Source organism: Gilbertella persicaria, assembly GCF_025201335.1.
Source record: "Gilbertella persicaria strain CBS 190.32 chromosome Unknown B0P05scaffold_31, whole genome shotgun sequence".
NCBI classification, from domain to species: Eukaryota; Fungi; Mucoromycota; class Mucoromycetes; order Mucorales; family Choanephoraceae; genus Gilbertella; species Gilbertella persicaria.
The window spans coordinates 258,125-280,022 of record NW_026251992.1 but is presented as its reverse complement, the minus strand read 5'-3'; the positions used below and the strand labels follow the sequence as shown (position 1 = coordinate 280,022).

The 21,898-nt window shown below is 39.0% G+C and overlaps 2 non-coding genes across 2 annotated transcripts; both read right to left on the bottom strand.

Annotated features, from left to right (window-relative positions):
- Positions 1-2,733: 2,733 nt before the first annotated feature.
- On the bottom strand, positions 2,734-2,805 carry B0P05DRAFT_t68. The gene has a single exon. It is a non-coding gene; the product is annotated as a tRNA-Asp (tRNA).
- Positions 2,806-19,315: 16,510 nt separating this feature from the next.
- B0P05DRAFT_t67 lies at positions 19,316-19,388 on the bottom strand. The gene has a single exon. It is a non-coding gene; the product is annotated as a tRNA-Ala (tRNA).
- Between the last annotated feature and the right edge of the window lie 2,510 nt (positions 19,389-21,898).

Here is a 21,898-nt window from a genome sequence, read left to right as displayed (position 1 = left end):
TCTAACATAGCCATAGACAAAAATCGATATACTATTGGGCCTTTATATAGATAAAAAACAAAAGTCGAAACCAGAGTTAGAGTGTAAGTAAACATATAAGAGCTACTTGTTTTCTTTTTGTTCCAAGTTTTGACATGAAATGTCACATCGCCTGGTCCTGGTACTGGTGAGTGTTGTTTTGGAAGAGAGTTTAGACATTGCCTTGTTCTAATTCAATTAGTTTGTTTGTTCTATATGTTTAGATGAGATTAGTCTGCTTTCATTCAAAGTCAAAGTATGTTTAATCTATAAATTGTTCTATTTTTGCTACTTGAAAGCTAACATAGCGCCTTTTATTTTCTAGATTCCAAAACAAGTTCTTGCTGTCTCTTGATTTATAGTAAGTTTGATATGTTATTACACACCTTCAATATACTCAAAACTAACTTTTTTTCTCTCAAAAAAGAATGCCCTTCTAAAGGAATTGACTATTTATCCGTACAAGACATGCACTTTGTCAGGTAAGTTTGATGGATAGCAAGATGGTGGTTTTTTCCTTTTTCATTATTAGAAAAGCCATATACTACATACAAATTATTTTCTGTGTCTATCAGTGTTGTCTCAATTCCGAATGACAAAGCGAATTGCTCATTTAACACTCTTGCCTCGCTTGTATACTTTTGTTTTTATTAGATTAAAGTAGTGCTTCTTTTCTTTTGCTATTTCTCAATAAAAGTATCGTTTTTTTCCATTTATAATAAGCGTCTAATTTCTAATAATCCTAAAAAAACAAGTGACATTACGAACAATGTTGGTAACTAAAGCACCAAAAAACTTGGTTATTCTGTAGCCAAAGTTGTTCCAGAAGTAAACAAGTTATTGCTGTTTTGTTGCTAATATTGTTCGAAAAGCGAACAATAAATTTAGTTGTTTTGTTACTAAAGTTGTTCGAAAAGCGTGCAAATAATTTGGTAACATCTCGAACAACTTTGTACGTCAAAAAACTGATGCCAGCTATTTCTCAAACAACCATTTTGCTGTAAAAAGTGGTCATTTTGCGAACAAAAATTGTACGTTTTGCAACTAACTTTTCCGCCACAATGAAACTGTAAGATCACAAAGTCGACATGCCTTCGATCTCGATGATCAGACAACTGACCAGCAATCGTTTCAGTCTCGTAAATGATTTCTCGAGGCTACGGCCAAAAACTCAATTGTCGTCGCTACTAGTGAATTGAACAGTATAAACTTCAAGAACAAAAGCTTGAACAAGCGCCTTCGAGATAAGTATGCTAACGGACTCGGTCTTCGTACAAGAGACATTGATCAAAAGCAGCATTTTATCGAAATCAATTTTCAAACTTATAAACAAACAAATGTAGAAACGTAAGAATGAATACACAACTAGTCGAACAGGCATACTAATGCATGACTTGTTAGATAGACGAGCAAGTAAATTAGTTATAAAATAGGAAGATATATGTAAACGAGCATCTAGATGAATAAATCATTAAAAAATAAGTGGAAAGTGCATTATTAAATGATGAAATACTCAAGGATTAAAAAACGGTGAGGACAATGTTCATATACATAAAACTGTGGGCCTGTCCACAAACAAAAGGATACTAGTGTTAGTAACAAGTTCAATTAACAAGTAATCGATGTTTTAAAGCACTAAAATAAAAAGAGACCTGCTTAAAAAGATGTTATACCAACAAAAACATGAGTACTGAACATCTTAAATGGTTTATACATTAGGAAACTCTCAGAAAATAGAGAGAAGAAATAATAAATAAATAAGTAATCAAATAAAAAAAAAGGTCCAGCAAGGACTCGAATCTAGAAAATTCGCCTCTAAAATTTATCATTCTACCGAGTGAGCTAGCAAAACCTTTTTGATTATCTACAAATTTCACCGTTACAGGTAAACTACACTATACTCCATATCCTTTTTGGATAATTTAAACTTCGAGGTTACTATAGATTCTAAGTTCCTTATCACCCAATAAAGAACAGAAGATTTCTCTTCGCTTTACTTCTATTTTGCCCAATTGAGTTACTTATTAGGCCGGTGGTATTGGCTTGAATACTTCTTTCTGTCTATTTTAGTTCCTGGATATTGACATAGGAAGACCCTTCATTTTACTATTTCTATTTGAACTTTTATCCTCTCTTTCAATTCAAGACTGTTGTGATGTAAGAGTGAAGATAAAAAACAAAGAAGTCGATTAGAACTTGTATAGGTTTATTATCCCAGAAAATATAAATATATCGTTTTCTAACTAGGTATTTATAAATGAAGAGATGTTGGAGTAAGTAATAGTAGAGTTCATGCAAATGACTGAGTCTCTATTATCATAGACTACTTTAAATTAATTAAATAATGTAAATTATAGATTTCGGTTATACGTCTTGATCTATTAAAAGATACATTGCCATATTCAGTACAAGAGGTTCTTTTATGTCTATTTCTGATGTAAATTGATTATGATATATTTTAGTATGTAATTGAAGACTTATTTAATGTCAGATTATCACATGCATATAGATTCTATATGTTCACAACAAAGACATGTACATAAAGGTTCGTTACCTTAACAACATGGTGATCATTACATACAATTGTTCCTTTGCTTTGGATTCTATTGTATAAACTCTTCTATACATCGCTGGTATAAAAGTCAAACCCCGTCCCATGATATAATGGGCAAAACAAGCCATAAAAAGAAAAAGACAGAAATAAGCAAAAACAAACTCTCCGGCGGGGAATTGAACCCCGGTCTCCCGCGTGACAGGCGGGGATACTCACCACTATACTACCGAAGACTACTGTTCTTGTTATGTGTGCATGTTTTTTTGTTTTGTTTTTTTGTTTTGTTTTTTTTGTTTTGTTTTTTTGTTTTGTTTTTTTTGTTTTGTTTTTTTGTTTTGTTTTTTTGTTTTGTTTTTTTGTTTTCTTTCGCGTTTTTTCTGGTGATTCTATTATGTTAACAAATCTTCTAATTGAAATGGTACATGTCTCTGATGTTCCTTAAAGTACATACAAAGTTTGGTGAGATTTGGTCTAGGTCTGATGGTATAATGGTGTTCCAAAGATTCCAGCCAATGGTTCTGTCTTCTGTCAGACCCAATCAGATTCGAGTCAAAACCACTGATCGGTGTGTCAATTTTTGGTCTGGATCTCAATTGTTGTACTTTTTTTTGGTTCCTTATTTGTCCTACTTCTTCCGTATTTTGTTTCATGATATTTTGCTGTGATTTAATTGTGTATTTTATTTTATTTTATTTTGTTTATTGTATTTGACAGTTCATCTCAGTTTGAATCTGTTGAATTTTATAATTTAATTGTATTAATTGTTCTCCTGTTTGACATTTCAAACGTGATTGCTTTTGGGCAAGTTTGATCTGTTCTAAATTAATGACAAGCAATTGTCTTTGTAGAAATTTATTCTAAAGAAAGTATAAAAGCGTAAAGAACTTTAGATGGAATAATAAGAAAAAAATAATCGAAACTTTTTTTATATAAATTTTCTTTTACATATATCTTCATTGTCTTTTTGAAGGAACTGTGCCTAAGGTTATAATCTCTCTATTTGTGTCTATCTCTCTATAATTACAATAGTCTTTACAGTCTTCTGTTGTTAATTATTGGTTTATCTCTTTTATTTGTTGGTCTCGTCGTTCAAGGTAAACACAAAGGGAAAGAGAGGGAGTTGTCATTCTTGTCGTACCCAAACTTAGGTTTAAGCCCAATGTGAAGAAAGCGGCCAGAAGACACCAGCAGGTGCTCGAAGGTTTTGGAAATTATTAGTCAGATGTTTATCTGATTATCATTACCATATCTGGCATTCCCCTTATATGGCTACGACCTCAAATACTAGAAGCTTCCACTTGAGTCACAACTCAGACATTATAGATATAATTTGTGGACTGTTGTTTTAACTAAAAGAATAATACCAACTTTATTTGTTTGTTAATAAGTTTGTAACTAATGATTGAAAATTATAATTAAAACTAACCAAGTGATGCTGGTAATAAAAGTGATAATTATAAAAGTAGTCTTGAGGTTGTATGTGTGTTTTTTAGAAGTTTTAGAGAAAAATGGGGAGAAATGAAAGTGAATGAAAGAGTTGTAATTAAGAATTACACTCTTGGTTACACGTAAATTTATATAATGACAAAATAATGAATCTCAAAATAAAGGTGCAGATTGCAAAAGTTCAATATTCAGGTCATCACAAATCATGCTCCCCTCAGACAAATTAACCACGTTGGTGGATTTGTCTCAAAAAGCTAATATTGACACGTCTTTTGAGCAATCGACCTACACCGTCCGCAAGTTGGCATGTACCGTTATTGAACGATGCTGTTACTGTAAAAACTTCGGGTTTGAAATTGGTGTCCATTTTCGAAAACTTGTTGTGTCTCACACGGATAACCTTAGTTCCGAGAGGGAAGAACTTCCTTCGAAACCTGGGTTGCAAGTCATATTCGCCTTTCATGGCATTGTAATCTTGAATTTGGTTGTTTCGATCAGATATCTCAGTCAACCTTTCCATTCCCATGGCGCGTCCCATCATCTGTAATGGATCTTGGCGAGCGGAGAGTGGTGACAGTCCAAACATAAACTCAAAGGGTGATATCTTGAGTACGGAATGAGCCTTAGTTCGGTAAGCATATAATACGGCATCAAGTGATCATCCCAGTCATTGGGTTGTCAATGCACAATTTCTTCAAAGCACGCATCAGGTTACCGTTCATTTGTTCGTTTTGACCATTGGTAGAAGGGCGATATGGGCAGTGAACTTGTGATGAGTATTGACCAGATTGATGAAATTATCTACGATTTCGTTATCGAACGAAGCACCATTATCCGTAAGGATATGAGTGGGAGGACCGAACATACAAATATGTGTTTGTATAAGAAGCTAGACACGGTTTTGGCCTCAGTGTTGGTAGTAGCGAGTGCCACGGGCCATCTGGAAAAGGCTTCAACAGCAACTAATATATACATATTACCATTCGAAGTTTTTGGTAAGGGACCAACAAAATCTAAGGCAAATTGTTCAAACATGTAATGGATAGGGACCCTTTGTAAAGGTTCGTTTGTAATTGGGTGGGAGAATAATTGACATTCTTTGCATGTTTTGATGTGTTTCTTAAGTCTTGATAGCAGTTGGGCCACCAGTAGTCCTTGTACAATCTTGCCCATGATGCGTGAATACCAAAATGACCATGTCCTTCGTGGACTTCATGTAGTATGGATTGTCGGGCATGAATAGGGGGTACCAAAACAATTCTCTGACCCACTCTTCGGTAGAGGTTATCATTTTCAAAGTGATATTTCAAGGATATTATTTTGGTAGCGGGGGTGGTACCGGTATTTCCTGGGAAGAGGAAGTAATGTGTTAAGTCTTGAAGCCAATTCTCAAAGTTTACAGGCTTATATTGTTCTTCAATCATCAAGTGATCAAAAAGAGCATCTATATGGTCTTCGCCATCTTCTGAACCTTCATGTTCTCGAGGAGGAAACCTAGATAATGCGTCTGCGACACTATTCTTGTTCGATGGAGATGCTTGACAACAAACGAGAATTCTTGTGTGCACATGATCCATCTTTGTAGTCTTTGGGATGGTTCATTTTTGTTGAAAAGGTAACAGACAGCCGAGTTATCGCAGAAGAGTATGAATTTACGATCCAACAAGTACTTGCACAACTTTTTAAAGGCATAAATGACAGCTAGTAGTTCCTTTTCGACAGTGGGGTACCTCGTTTCCGCAGGTTGTAGTTTGCGAGATAGGAAAAGAACAGGCCTTTCCTCGTTATTTTCGTCAATGGTTGCTAAACATGCACCAATGCCAACCTCAGAAGCATCGCAATATAATCGGTACTGAGTGTTTTGATCTGGTATGACCAACGTAGCGGCATTGATCAGTGCTTCCTTCAACCCATTGAATGAGTATTCGCAATCGTTATTCCAGATGAAAGGATTTCTTTTTTTGAGTAAATTATTCATAGGTGCTGCAATATCTGCAAAACCAGGTATGTGTCTTCTATAGAATCCGCAAAGGTTGACAAATCCTCTTACAGCAGATTCATTTTGAGGGCGGGGAAAATTCCTTATCTTGTCCATTTTGGATAGGGAAGGAGAGATACCACGACGAGAAACCTCAAAGCCAAGTAAGGTTACTGATGTCTGGAAAAAGTCACACTTGTCTGCATTAAGTTTCAGGTTGACTTCGCGCATACGTTCGAGGAACAATTTGATATGTTCTAGGTGATCTTCTTCAGATTTGGAGTATAATGTCACATCGTCCAAGTAGTTGGTAGCGAATACGTCTAGAAATGGTTGGATTGCGAGATATACGCAACGGCTGAAGCTAGACGGTCCATTGATAACACCAAAAGGCATGCATCGATAGGAGTAATTTCCCCAAGGAGTAGCGATTGTGAGCTTTTGTATAGAATCTTCTTCTACAGCTATTTGCTGGAAAGCCTTTAGGAGATCCAAGATACCGAACCAGTGTGCACCTGCAAGACTTTTAAGAACGTCTATTACGTTAGGCAAAGGCCAAGTGTCTCTCACCGTAACAGCATTTAGTTCTCGAAAATTTATCACTAGTCTCTTATCACCTGTCTTTTTGGGCACGTAGCGGCAAGGGAATGACCAGCCTGATTGAGACGAATTACCTGGGACGTGGGTGTTTGGTATAAGGATTCCTTGTTGTACCATAAGTTCAAGGTCCTTCTTGAGCATTTGTTTTTCGGATAAAGAGAGGAAAGCGTACGGTCGCTTATAAATGGGTTTGGCATTTCCCGTATCGACATGAAATTTAAGAAGGTTCGTTTGGGAAAGATGTTCATAGCCTGTTCCAAAACAGTCCTTATACTCGTTAATCAGTTGGATAAGTTTGACTTTGGTAATGTCATCAATGTTTTCATAAAGGGCGATACGGTCAATAAGCCCACCGAGTCTATTATCTTCACCATTGGAATTTTTATCAATGCCTTCAGCTTCTAGACACTCTTCATCATCGGATTCTTCGACGATAAGATATCCTTCTTCGTTATCATCTTGATCGATATAATCTTCATTATAATCATTGTCAGTCGCAAGATCATCATCATCGGGATATTCTTCATCATCTGAATTCAAGTTGGTTCTAGACACATTCTTAGTGTAATGTACACTGAGAGGTACGGTACCCATGTCATTCTTGATGTACCAGAAATGTGACGACCAATCGGTACCGATTCTAAGGGCGTGCAGTCCTTCACGACCAACAATAAAGCCGTATTTATCACCAACGTCAAAGCACATGGCATTGATTAAAAAGGCTTCAGAATCACCAACTTGGAGTCGAATATTCTTTGCTATCCCTATGGGATCATAGTGCTTTCCATCACCAAACATGACAGAGTGATTGCATGGCTCGACATCTCGGATACCAATCTCTTTTGCCATTTTAAGACTGATGATATAAGATGTACATCCACCATCTAGGATGACTTCAACAGGGTGTCCGTTAAGGGTACCATTCGTACGAGGCGCACTTTTACCCTTAGGTAGGTTATCCTCAGTTTCACCGAGTAAGGCAATGGAGTGATTAACGCTACTGTTCTGTTTTTGAGTAGGTTTCTTCTCTTGAGACTTAGTAATATTGGATTTTATACGAGTACGAGCAACAGGAGACAGGATAGAAATGTCCTGTAACGAGAGTGAGTGGCATTTATCATTGAGAAGAGATTGTACAATTTCATCAACGCGGTCCTTGACTTGCTGTTCAACTATAGAGGTGTCATTCATAGGCAATAGCGGATGGTATGGGGACTTTTGGATTGCTACACCATTGCTAGTCTTGTTAGGTTTAATTTTGGCGGAGTTGTGAACAGTCATGTTAGCAACAGAAACTGATCTGTTGGGTGAAGTCATTCTCTTCTTTCCTGGAGTGTCGTATTGAGTTCCCGACCTAGTCTTACGAATGTTGGTGGAGTCTACATCCATTTCTGAAGCACTTCGCTTCTCTGAAAGGTAGAGTTCTTCAATGAGCATAGTTTCAGATTGGGTTTTGGTTCTTTGGGATGAGTTAGATTTATACAACTTGCATTCGTAGTGACGATGACCGTTTTCTTTACATAATTTACAAGGAGCTTGACAATCCTTAGTGAGATGGTCCGTAGAGTTACAGTTCCAGCAAGTTCGTTTAGTAGTTTTAGAACTTTTGTTGTTAGAGGATTTGACTAATTCGGCGACCAGAAAAGACATATTCTTGAACTCGTTGACCAATTGGTTCATTGTTTCATCTTGCTTGTTCTTGTGGTGTCGAGCAACAATATCCTTTTGTCTAGTGTCTGTACCACTAGTTACCTTAGTATCCTCTTGGACGGATTCATCAGATTCATCTTCAGAATCGTCACTATCATAGATGTCCTTGATAATGGAGTAAGCTTCTTCTAAGGATTTGGGTTTTTCGGATCTGATTTGTCTCTTGATACCAGTTGAGGTTATACCCTTGATGAAGTATTTAAGCAGACCTGCTTCGGTAATCATTATTTCGATCTATTCGTTTTGTTCCTTATCCTTGTCTGAGGCTTGAGGGTTTCCTTTAGTAAATTCAGCGGATTTTGAAGAATTCCTCTTCTTAATCTCGGAATTGTAAATTGTACGTTTAAGTTCGAATCTTTCTATATACTCTAAAATGTCTTCATTGGGCATCATTTTAAATCTAGTGAACTCGGAAATGATTCTGCTGAAGTTGACCTTCTTAGCAAACTTATTAAGGAAAGCTTCTTGGAAGTGGTTCCAAGTTTTGAAATTTTCTTGCATATACCACAATTGAAGGTCTTGATCGAAGCAATTATCGACATACTTAAGGCGAGTATTTTCTTTCCATTCGTTCATATCGCTAGACTTGTTATAACGATAAAGCCATAACTCGGGGTCATCGATGTTTGGCTTGAATTTAGGAATTTCAAACATATTAGAGGCAGTAATAGTACCAGGAGATCGTTTGGAGGCTTGGATTATATCCTCCCCTAACTCGACCTTTTCTGGCAGAAGGCACCAAACAATTTGTGGACTGTTGTTTTAACTAAAAGAATAATACCAACTTTATTTGTTTGTTAATAAGTTTGTAACTAACTATTGAAAATTATAATTAAAACTAACCAAGTGATGCTGGTAATAAAAGTGATAATTATAAAAGTAGTCTTGAGATAGTATGTGTGTTTTTTAGAAGTTTTAAAGAAAAATGGGGAGAAATGAAAGTGAATGAAAGAGTTGTAATTAAGAATTACACACTTGGTTATACGTAAATTTATATAATGACAAAATAATGAATCTCAAAATAAAGGTGCAGATTGCAAAAATTCAATATTCAGGTCATCACAAATCAGATAGTATAAATATAAGTTGCACTCAATGAAATAAACATCATCTTTCAACACAAATATTAAGTATTAGTTGCACTCTATAGTAAGTTAAGCTCTACAACTTATTATACGTATCTCCGGTTATACTTTACAAGTTCTATTGGCTTTGCTACTTATTGGATCTATCTACAAAGACGACATTCTTGTGTTGGGTTGGTTGTAGTAGCGGGTAGTAATGTGGAAGAAGAATTGTACAAAAGTGAGGGTAAAAGTAAGCGCCGGCACTTCAAACCAGTAGTGCCGAACCGGAATTCTCGGGCCTCAAAAAGGCAGCGGCTCTTTAATATCATGGCCCGTTCGCATTATATATAACAACTGAATGAATAAATAAAAAAGAGACTTTTGATCATTTTTCCCATAACTATAAACGCATCACCTATTATTTATAAACATATTATTACTGCCAAAGACCTCAAAGACATATTAACAAAAGTTCAACGCTGTCGCTGTGAGAAAGTACGCGTAGACAATTGGTAGCATCAGTCATCCCTTTATTCGTTACCAAGCAAGAAAAACCAGAGATTGTTATTATTATTATAACCGCGATAGCTAAGTTTTTACAAGGAACGAATCGTTTCCAATACATATTACTTGATATAAAAACCAGTTTTCTTTATAGGAAAAGAAACCAAGACACATAACTTGAAACACTTCTATCTGTTTCCTAAATACAAAATTTACTGATTATCACACTTGTACACAAAAATGGCAGAACCATCCAACAACACCAGTCCAAGTTCGGACGAACTAAGCGAATTATTTAATGTAATGATGATGAGGTTCCTACAAACGGCTTCATCAAACATGGCAAATACACAGGGAGATCAGGCACCTCAATCATCACAATTTGGAGGATTTGTAAAATTACCTTCACCTGACCCCTATTCAGGAGAACGTGATACGGTAGTAATTGATAGTTTCACTACCTCAATTGACAAGCACATGAAACTCAAAGGATGGAACGAAAGTACTACGCTTCTATTCGCTTCTACCTTGCTGAAAGGGAATGCTCAAATATGGTACCAACATCTGGAAGAATTGAACAACGACAAAACACCCAAATCATGGGCACAATTGAAACAAAAACTCATTGATAAATTCAGACCTTTAAACAATGAAGATAAAGCCAGAGATGCAGTCTGGAAAACAGTACAAATCCGCTCTATTGCTGAATACGTGGATTCTTTTGGCAGTGCATGCGTAAAAGTTAAATCTATGTCTGACGCCGAAGCGTGTGACAAATTCATTAGAGGCCTCAAAAACAAAGAGTTAGTCAGCCAGTTGCGAGGTATACCTTTTGAAGAAAGAGATCTTGAGAAGATTATGCAGCTATCAATCGCATTCGAAAATGCTCGAGACCACTCAGTATCTCACAATGTTTTGTCTTTCACTCGCCCTGCTCAAGTCCCTCAACATACCACATATAGGGATGATCCAATGGAGTTGGACGCACTAGACGGTCGCTTTAACCGTAACTCTCGTGGTGGTGAAAATCACCGAGGAAATAATAGAAGTAACAATCGTTACTATCGTGGTTCTCGAGGAGATGCCAACCGTGGTATGACTCGTGGTGGTCGACAGCATGATCAGTATTACCGCTCAGGTCCCCGTGAAGCACCAGCTTGCTACTTTTGCGGCGCAATAGGCCATATAGAGTCCGAGTGTAGAACAAAACAAGCCGTAATGAAAGACATACGAGCTAAACGCAGAGCAAGAAATCAAGACCGTGCTGAATTAAATGCAGTTGAGGAATATGAATACCACAATGCTGATAATAAAGAAATGCATTCTGACTCCTACCCAAAGTCCAATGATGATAACAACTCATCTATAACCAGTGTCATGGCAGATTTTGCACAGTTACATAAACCCAACATTGAATTAGTACCTGTCGTTTGTGACCTATCTGCCTCCCCTCTAAATGACAGTGCATTGATCAAGCATGTCTCATATTTAGCTTCTCTCAGCGCTACTATGACATGCGCTTTACCTCTGTACAATGGTCTTGTCTACTCTATTGACTCGAAACCCGTACAGATTCAAATCCTAATCGACAATGGAGCCAGTGAGAGTTACATATCACCGAGAATTGCAGATATTGTCTTGGGCAAACGATCAGTAGTCAGAGGAAGAGAAGTCAAAACTGCTGGTGGTAACATCGCTGCAATTACCGAAAAGCTGTCATTTGAGTTAGATTTACAAGGTCATGTCAGCATGATGTCGGCTTTCGTATTTGAAACTAAATTCGACTTGATTATGGGACGATCATGGCTTAAGCGACATCAACCGGTAGCAAATTGGGACACTGACTCTTGGACGCTTCGTTGCTGCATACCTACTAATGCTGAGAGTGTGATTGTTCAACCAACTAAAGGATCTATCTCTTCTACCACAGCTAATCATCCACAACACCCTCAACTAAATTAGTTACTTTCACATCTTCAGTTAGAGTCCGCTCTAGAGGAGGAGGGTACAGAATGTTACTTTCTGTGCTTGGTAGATGACAAGACTACTAAAGAATTAAACGAAACTAAGCTGGATGATACAAACATTTGGATTCAACAATTAGTAAAGGAATTTCCTTCAGTATTTCAAGACAAACTACCAGGATTACCACCAATGCGAAAGGAGTTCAGTCATGTCATTAATATCCCAGAAGATGTTAAGCCTACTAATAGACCGCCTTTCCGTATGAGCCCAGCGGAGCTGGACGAATTGAAACGTCAGCTAAACGAGTTGTTGTCTTTGGGCTTAATTCGCAAGAGCATATCGGAATGGGGCGCACCAATACTGTTTGTACGAAAGAAGAATGGTGAGTTAAGAATGTGCATCGACTACAGAGCCTTGAACAAAGTCACTAAGCGCAACACAAATCCTCTACCACGTATTGATGAATGTCTTGACCGCCTACAAGGCGCATCTTATTTTACCTCTTTGGATTTGAGATCAGGACACTATGGCGGAAAAGTTAGTTACAAAACGTACAATTTTTGTTCGCAAAATGACCACTTTTTACAGCAAAATGGTTGTTTGAGAAATAGCTGGTATCAATTTTTCAACGTACAAAGTTGTTCGAAATGTTACCAAATTATTTGTACGCTTTTCGAACAACTTTAGTAACAAAACAACTAAATTTATTGTTCGCTTTTCGAACAATATTAGCAACAAAACAGCAATAACTTGTTTACTTCTGGAACAACTTTGGCTACAGAATAACCAAGTTTTTTGGTGCTTTAGTTACCAACATTGTTCGTAATGTCACTTGTTTTTTTAGGATTATTAGAAATTAGACGCTTATTATAAATAGAAAAAAACGATACTTTTATTGAGAAATAGCAAAAGAAAAGAAGCACTACTTGAATCTAATAAAAACAAAAGTATACAAGCGAGGCAAGAGTGTTAAATGAGCAATTCGCTTTGTCATTCGGAATTGAGACAACACCGATAGACACAGAAAATAATTTGTATGTAGTATATGGTTTTTTTAATAAAAAAAGAAAAAAACCACCATCTTGCTATCCATCAAACTTACCTGACAAAGTGCATGTCTTGTACGGATAAATAGTCAATTCCTTTAGGAGGGCATTCTTTTTTTGAAAAAAAAAAGTTAGTTTTGAGTATATTGAAGGTGTGTAATAACATATCAGACTTACTATAAATCAAGAGACAGCAAGAACTTGTTTTGGAATCTAGAAAAAAAAAAAAGGCTCTATGTTAGCTTTCAAGTAGCAAAAATAGAATAAACATACTTTGATTTTAAATGGAAGCAGACTAATCTCATCTAAGCATATAGAACAAACAAACTAATTAAATTAGAACAAGGCAATGTCAAAACTCTTTTCCAAAACAACACTCACCAGTACCGGGACCAGGCGATGTGACATTCCATGTCAAAACTTGGAACAAAAAGAAAACAAGTAGCTCTTATATGTTTACTTACACTCTACACTATGGCGGATTAGTTGTTTGACTTTACTAATATTGTTCGCAAAACAAACAAGAAAAAGTAACTTTTTTGCCAATGTTGTTCGAAATGTCAACAACTTTTATTTTATTTTTCTAAAAAGCAAGTCATATCATTCAAAATAATTGATTTTCTTGTTTGTGGGGAACAAACTTGTTCGTTTTGTCAACAATAAAAGCTATGAGGCGACAAGTACTGCGACAATAATAGTAGCTTTATGAGCAAGAAAAATTACTTATTTTTTTTTACAAGTACAATAATACTAATAATGTTTCTTATTAAAAACAAAAAAAAAGGTTTGCACAATGCAATACGTTGATGCACTCCTAAGAGTTTGACATGAGACTCATCTAAAAAGAGTATATTGAGTTATGTTGAATATTTAGTAATTGTTTAGGTTTTTTAACAAAAATAACTTTTTGGTTTTTCTTGCAATTGTCTTTCTGCTTACAAATATGAACCAAACGACTATCTACAAAATCACTCAAATGCAAGAACAAGTTTCCCAACTCGAACAAAAACCGAATCACAGACTCAAATATGTAATGGATTGATGCATTTATTAGCACCCTCTTTTGCCCAAAGTGATAGTAATGAGATCAACAGTGAAGTTCTTGAAGCAGCTCAACAAGGTAAAAAAAAACAAGCTATTTCTCTAAGATATGTATAAGCTTTTATTTCTTCCTAAAAATGCAGCAAGAGAAGGCGGTATTGCCAATTCTCTTAATCTAAACTTGATGGGCTTTTGAGACATTCCTAGAGTACTTGAGGAAAACAAAAGCATTCGGCTCTCATGGATAACATAGATATGTTACGCCACAGTTGCGTTTGCTTGCCCTGATCAACTTATTCAGGAAAGAAAAAATATCACTGATCTTTTAATCGATGATAAAGTGAATGAGAATGACTACGGGATCCTCAGAACAATCGCAAAAAATACCCACGATGAAATGGAGTTAGAGCTGCTGAAAGCTTTGAAGAAGAATGACAAAGTAGCTGTGTTGCCTTTACGGTCTGAAGTGTCTTCTGCTCTAATCGCAAACTACACATTTAAGCTTGAAAGCAATGCAGCTACTCATGGCTTTCCTATTCAAAGATGTCAGCATTCCTGGGCAGCCGGTCTATTGCTCTTCGAAACACAAAAGCACAGAAGTAATAGAGCAAGAAATAAGGCTTCTGTTGTTGAAAGAGAGAATAACTCTAGGATCAGGTATAACAAACGCAAAACATGCATTCAATGAAATTTAAAATGCCTAAGATGAATCAAAATTATACAGTGAAAACCAAGTTAGTGTTGAATCTCTTCGAAATGAAAAGCCTTCTTTAGAGTACGCAAACCTATATTGTGGTGATAAATTTGAGGATTCTGAAGATGACATCTTTTCGGAATGGAAAACAACTGTCGTCCTTGTTCTCCTTCTCCACCTCTTCCCTCTTCTCAACCTAAGAAAAGGGCAAACGCAATGAAGACAAAAGCCAATCAGCCAAGTCTAAGCGTACAAGAAGAAGTAACAAAAAATAGTCACGACCTTAAATAATAAAACAATTTTTTTTCCATCACCTTCTCTTAAGACGTTTGTATTATAGATAAAGTCCACAGCTCCTGAATTCAACCTACATCCAGAAGCTTAAACTCTCTGAAACCTTATGATTGCATAACATCGACTCGTAGGCTTACTCATCTTAAGAAGTAGACAGTACTTCCAGCGCTTTTTTAACAATCTGAAGAATTGCTGCGCTCCTCTTTGATTGGTATGGAAGAACGCATTTTCCGCAGTAAAGTTTTTTTTCTCTAACATAGCCATAGACAAAAATCGATATACTATTGGGCCTTTATATAGATAAAAAACAAAAGTCGAAACCAGAGTTAGAGTGTAAGTAAACATATAAGAGCTACTTGTTTTCTTTTTGTTCCAAGTTTTGACATGGAATGTCACATCGCCTGGTCCCGGTACTGGTGAGTGTTGTTTTGGAAAAGAGTTTTGACATTGCCTTGTTCTAATTTAATTAGTTTGTTTGTTCTATATGCTTAGATGAGATTAGTCTGCTTCCATTTAAAATCAAAGTATGTTTATTCTATTTTTGCTACTTGAAAGCTAACATAGAGCCTTTTTTTTTTCTAGATTCCAAAACAAGTTCTTGCTGTCTCTTGATTTATAGTAAGTCTGATATGTTATTACACACCTTCAATATACTCAAAACTAACTTTTTTTTTTCAAAAAAGAATGCCCTCCTAAAGGAATTGACTATTTATCCGTACAAGACATGCACTTTGTCAGGTAAGTTTGATGGATAGCAAGATGGTGGTTTTTTTCTTTTTTTTATTAAAAAAACCATATACTACATACAAATTATTTTCTGTGTCTATCAGTGTTGTCTCAATTCCGAATGACAAAACGAATTGCTCATTTAACACTCTTGCCTCGCTTGTATATTTCTGTTTTCATTAGATTCAAGTAGTGCTTCTTTTCTTTTAGTATTTCTTAGTAAAAGTATCGTTTTTTTCATTTATAATAAGCGTCTAATTTCTAATAATCCTAAAAAAACAAGTGACATTACGAACAATGTTGGTAACTAAAGCACCAAAAAACTTGGTTATTCTGTAGCCAAAGTTGTTCCAGAAGTAAACAAGTTATTGCTGTTTTGTTGCTAATATTGTTCGAAAAGCGAACAATAAATTTAGTTGTTTTGTTACTAAAGTTGTTCGAAAAGCGTACAAATAATTTGGTAACATTTCGAACAACTTTGTACGTTGAAAAATTGATACCAGCTATTTCTCAAACAACCATTTTGCTGTAAAAAGTGGTCATTTTGCGAACAAAAATTGTACGTTTTGTAACTAACTTTTCCGCCATAGTGACTGATGAATTGCAAGTGGCTTTTGAACTGCGTGAGTCCATGCATAACCGCTGGCTACGTGCACCTGATCCGGTTGAACGCTGCATCCGATGGGCTGAATACCTCAAGTCTAAAGAGGCCTTTCAAAAAGCAATGCGTCGACGTCGTCGATTAACATGGAAGCAATTCTGTGGAAAATTGGCAAGTCAGCCATTGTCTGAAACAAGTGGCACGATCAAGAAAATCCTCAGAAGTCGAACCACTTCGGCTTCTTTTTCACACCCTAATGGTTCCACTGCTGCTGCTACTGCGATGGCTCGTCATCTGAAAAGTACCTTTGCTGGTGACTCTCTTCCTGCCAATCGGCAATCAAACCCTCCTGCTCCTGTTGGGCCTCACTCGCTGGACGATTGTCCTTTCAATGAGGATAGTCTGACTTCCTCTTGACCAAGCGTTTGGCTAGACGTAAGGCACCTGGTGTTGACCACCTGCGTGCTGAAATGCTGATACCGATTCGTTCGTCTCTTGTTCCGGTGTTGCTGTTGTTGTTCAAGCTCTGTTGGCGCTGGTCTTGTACCCCTTCTTCTTGGCGTGTGGCACAGGTGGTGCCAATCTATAAGAAAGGTGATGCGTTAGATGCTGCAACTTATCGGCCCATTAGTCTTACCTCTATTCTACGTAAGCTTTTGGAAAGATGTTTGTATGATACGCTTGTTGAAACTGCTCCTGCTCTTGACATTGTACAAGGTGGTTTTCGTGAAGGTCGTGGTGCTCCTGATCAAGCACTATGCTTGCACGATCTTTGTCAACAGCATCGTCTTGACTATGGTTCTTCTCCTGTCTTGGCCTTTCTTGACATCAAGTCGGCGTATGATACGGTTGATCGTGGTATCATCTGGCGTGCGTTGGAGACTCATGTCTCTGATGCTATGCTAGGTATACTGCAAAACTTGTTTGATGAGGTGTCTGTTTGTGTCTTGGTGTCTGGTGTTTGCTCTTCTGGTTTCTGGCCTGGTACTGGTGTTCTGCAAGGTTCAATCCTTAGTCCTTTCTTGTACTCTGTGTACATTAACTCGCTGCCTGCTGTGCTGCGTGAGTCATTTAGTGCTCGTGTGGTGGACTCTCCCCCTCGACACTACAATGGTCTTTGGTTGAATTCACTCTTGTATGCTGATGACGTTGTGGTGATAGGTTCGCCTGAAGCCATGCCTCATTTGCTTGCAAGAGCTGAAGCTCATTCTTTTTCTCTTGGATATCGTTGGAATCCGCAGAAATGCGTGGTTATCAACACGGATGATATCCCTCTCTCTTCTCCTCTTTCCTTGTATGGTCAGGCCATTCCTACTGCTTCTTCTTTTGCGTATCTTGGCTTGCCATTCAATGCCTCAGGATCTCTCGACTTGGACTTGCTGTTGGCTCGTAATACACAATCTGCTCTTGCTGGTATGCGTAGTCTGCAGTCACTAGGCTTGCACTCTGCTAGTTTCTCTCGGTTGCTCTCTGCTCGTCTTTATGCTGCGTTTATTCGCCCTAAACTCGAGTATGGCCTGGCTATCTCTTGGTTTCTAAAACGGCATCTCAAGTTGCTGGATAAGGCCCAAGATCAATGTCTTCGTCTTGCTTTTGGTGGTCATCGTACCTCGTCTACTATGGTGTTTCGCCATATGTGTAGCCTGCCGTCTATGACAGAAAGGGTGCACATATTGGTGTTCAAGATGCTTTGGCGTCTACACCATCAGGTGCCTGATGACTCTCTTGTTCGCCTGCTGCTTCCCTCTTTGGTGTCATCTCGACATAGGTTGGCCAAATTGGCTGATCAGAATCCAATTTGGGATTCTTCTTTTGGTGTGTCTGCTGGTGGTGTTGGTGTTGCTTCTGGTGCTTCTGGTGCTTCTGGTGTGGTAACTCTCGGTGCTGGTGGTGTGTCTGTTACGGTGGGTGGTGATGGTGTTGCTTCTGCTGGTGGTGTTGTTGATGATGATGATTGTGCCTTGAGCAAGAGTGATTTGCCTAAATTAATCAAAAAGTTTCGTCAGGAGATGCTCAACAGAGCCCTCTTTCCTGTACCTCCTCTCTCTGCTCCTGTTCTTCTCTCTGCATGCCGACCTTTGATCATGCTAGACCCTATCATGTATCTGCCAATGACGAATTTTGACAGAAGTCGAATTCTTCGTTGGCGTATGGGTTGGTTGCCTGCTCGTCCTGTTGCTTGTCGCTGTGGTGCTCCGCACGCTAGTCGTGCTCACCTTCTTCTCTGTCTGGATGCGGTTGGTAAACTTCGGTTTCCTGGTGATCCTCGTCCTCCTCCTCCTCCTCCTCCTGGTGCTACTGCTGCTGATACTAGGTATAGTCCTAATCCCTTGGACTACTGGTTAAATCGCCTACCTCGCGATACACCGCCTGGTACCAATGCACGTCGACGGGCTGTTGCCTACTGGTCTGTTCGTTGGCCTGCTATTTTGTCTCTGCTGTTGCAGATCGATCAGATCTGTAACCCTGATGCTGACTTTGTTGGGGACTCTCTTGTCACCTCTGGTTCTGCTTTGTTGGACTGGTTGGCTCCGCCACCTTCTGACGCTACTGCTGTTGTGCCCTCGGCTAATCAGCTGCTTACTGATCATGCTGCTACAGTACAGTATGCCTAGTTCTCTCTTTGTGCTGTTGTACGCGTTATATACTATCTGTAGGCTACCGCATAACAAAAAAAAAAAAACAAAAATACAAAAATTATAAATTTATTATGCCGCAATCATTTTGATCTGTCATAATTATCTAATTCATCAACACCGCCTGTTCTGCTTCGCTGCTACTTCCTGCTGTTCCTCCCTCCTATTTTCTGCTCGCCCTCCCTTTGACCACCATAATTCTTGATTCTATCTGTTTTCTCTTTCTGTAATGTACCTTTTGTGATGAGTAATTTGCCCTACAGGGACGCCACTCCTAAATCACTTTTTTCAATAAAAACCTTTAAACTATTGACGGACAAAATTAAACCTACTCTTTTGACAGTTATATTTTTGTGTAATTGACAATATCCACCAGCCAGACTCTATTGAACTCAAACCTGTCCTGTGACCGTAGCATAGCCAAGAGGAAAAAAATGGAGAAGCTGGGCGTCGATCCCAGTGCCTCTCGCATGCTAAGCGAGCGCTCTACCATTTGAGCTACATCCCCTTTGGCATTATGCTCCATAGAGTAGCCCATATAATTGTTAATTAATAAAAATATAATCTTTAACCTGAGCTACATCCCCCACCTTTCTTTCGCTTTTTGATCACTTTTTTTGGTTTTGACCAATCAAATTCGATCATTCTGTCAAAAAATCTAACACTGCATCCTATCCATCCGTTAGTGCATCCGTCTAAAAAAGCATCCATCCATCAAAAATGGCAACTCACCTGGACATCCAGCAGTTGCATCAACTTGTGCTGACCCTAGCACAACAGGTACAACAACACGAAACTGTTTTTTCAGAACTCATAGCTCTGAAAGAAAAGGTTTCCATCCTTGAGAAGGAAAAAATTTTCTTGGAGTCAGAAAACAGCAAGCTCCTTTCTCGTGTCCGGACTCTCGAGTCAAATTTTTCAATGTCCGAAGGCGGCATTCAGGTCTCTTCTCCTGTCTCTCCCCTACTCCCACTGCCACACACCCAGGCAGTGTTGGCTCATCTATCCATGCCTCCTCTTGGGCAGCCAAGGCTGCTAAGCCTGCCTCTCTCCTGCCCGTCCTGCCCGCGTTTCGCAGAAGAAACGAGTTGCTGCTGCCCGTGCCTTTGTGAGCCCTGCTGCCAAAGGTCCTCAGGGCTTTACATATGTGTACCTTGGTCGCTCTCGTAAGATCAATAGATCTGAAGTCCGCTCTCGTCTCCGTCGTTCTGGTGTGGATACTGGACGCATCCTTGACATCTCTTTTCCTGCTTCTGGTGTGCTTGGCCTCCTGATGCATGTGCAGTATGTGGAGCAATTCACTGCTACCATGCAAAAGGTAGGTGCTGAATTGGTCGGTGGCTTCGATCCTTTGGATCCTAAGCACCTTGCTGATCCCAAGTTCGCTGCTTTGTCTGAAGCAAACAGAGCAAGCGAAATGGCCTCACTGGTGAACAGCCGCGCTGTGGATACCCTCTCTTTCTTGCGTCCTCTTCTTGTTGGCCCTGTTGGTCGATCCTTCGTTGAGTTGGGTTGGATTGACGATGCTGACCTCTCTTTGGCTCTTGCTTCTGCTCGTTCTCGTTTGGAAAAGGAAAATCCAAAGCAAGCTGCTTTTGTTTTCCGAAACAAAACGGCTGTTGAGGATTCTGCCACTGATTCCGAAATGGAATTTTAATGAGTATGGATCCAATCCATACTCCCGCCCACCCATCACGCTCCTTCTCCATTAGCATCTGGAATGCGAATGGCCTAAAAACCACGACCATCCACGATGTTATATCACATGTCTTGACACAGTATCCTATTTATCACTGAAACTTGGCTCACAGCCGGCTATCTTCCTATAGATTGGTCGCAATACCATCTATATGGATCAAAGGTAGTTGGTGCAAACAACCGTGGTTCTGGTGGTGTCTCTGCTCTTGTCTCTCCTTCCTGTCCTTTTCCTGTCACCCAGTTGCCGTCTTTCAATGCATATACTCTCTCACTCAAAATGGGAGCAGTCAATGTGCATTGTTCGTACTTTCCACCCAGTCTCTCTAATGAGCTGGTGCTATCCGCTCTCTCCTCAATTCCTCTCAACTCTGACTCTATCCTCTGTGGTGACTTTAATGCTCGCTTTGGTGATTCACTGGTGATTCCGCTACCAACTCGCGTGGTCTTGCTATGCGTGCATGGCTTGAACAACGAGCCTGGCTGTGCTGAATACTACTCTTTGTCGTGGTGTGCCCACCTTTACAACGTTTCGACGTGGTATGGAAATGAGTAGTATCATCGATTTGTTCATTACAAATATTTCCTCGTGGAATATGCGTGGTGCTCAAGTCGCAGTAGAATCTGATCTCTCCCTTGGGTCTGATCACCGGTTGATGACTTTGTCATTCGACTATGATTCTACTTTGGGATCTGGGGCTCATGCTGGCTCTGACGGTCTTGCTCCACGACGCCTTTGGAACCTATCTCGCTTGCGGGAAAAGGAACCTTTGGCACTGTTCCAAAGCAAGTTTCGCTCACTTGTAGTTCCTCTGGAATCTACTCTGAGTCAGCTGGTCTCTGCGCCACCGCTTGAACGCCCTGATATTGACGAGTTGAATGCTACTCTTAATGGGTGCTTCTACGAGGCTTTGGATGGGTCGGTTGGTGCAAGACAACATCGGTCTGGAAAATGGTGGAAGAAGTACTGGACTCCTGATATCGAATCAGCAGCTCGAGAACGCGATCGCTGTTATAGTAGGTGGCGTCATGCCTCTGGTGTTGACAAAGCTTACTGGTGGTCGTTGCATCATGATGCACATCGTCACTTTCGTCGTCTTGTTGCTAAAGCTAAGCGTCTCTCTTGGAAGAACTTCTGTGCTCAGTTGGAACAAGACTTTTCTAAAGCCACTGGCACCCTCTCTCGTATGAAAAGAAGACGTGATTGTTCCGGTACTTATGCTCACAAAGATGGCCCTAAAGCTTCAGTAGATGCTATGGCTACTCACTTGACTTCGGTCTATGCTGGCTCTCTGTTGCCCCATCAGAATCTCGTCCACCCCC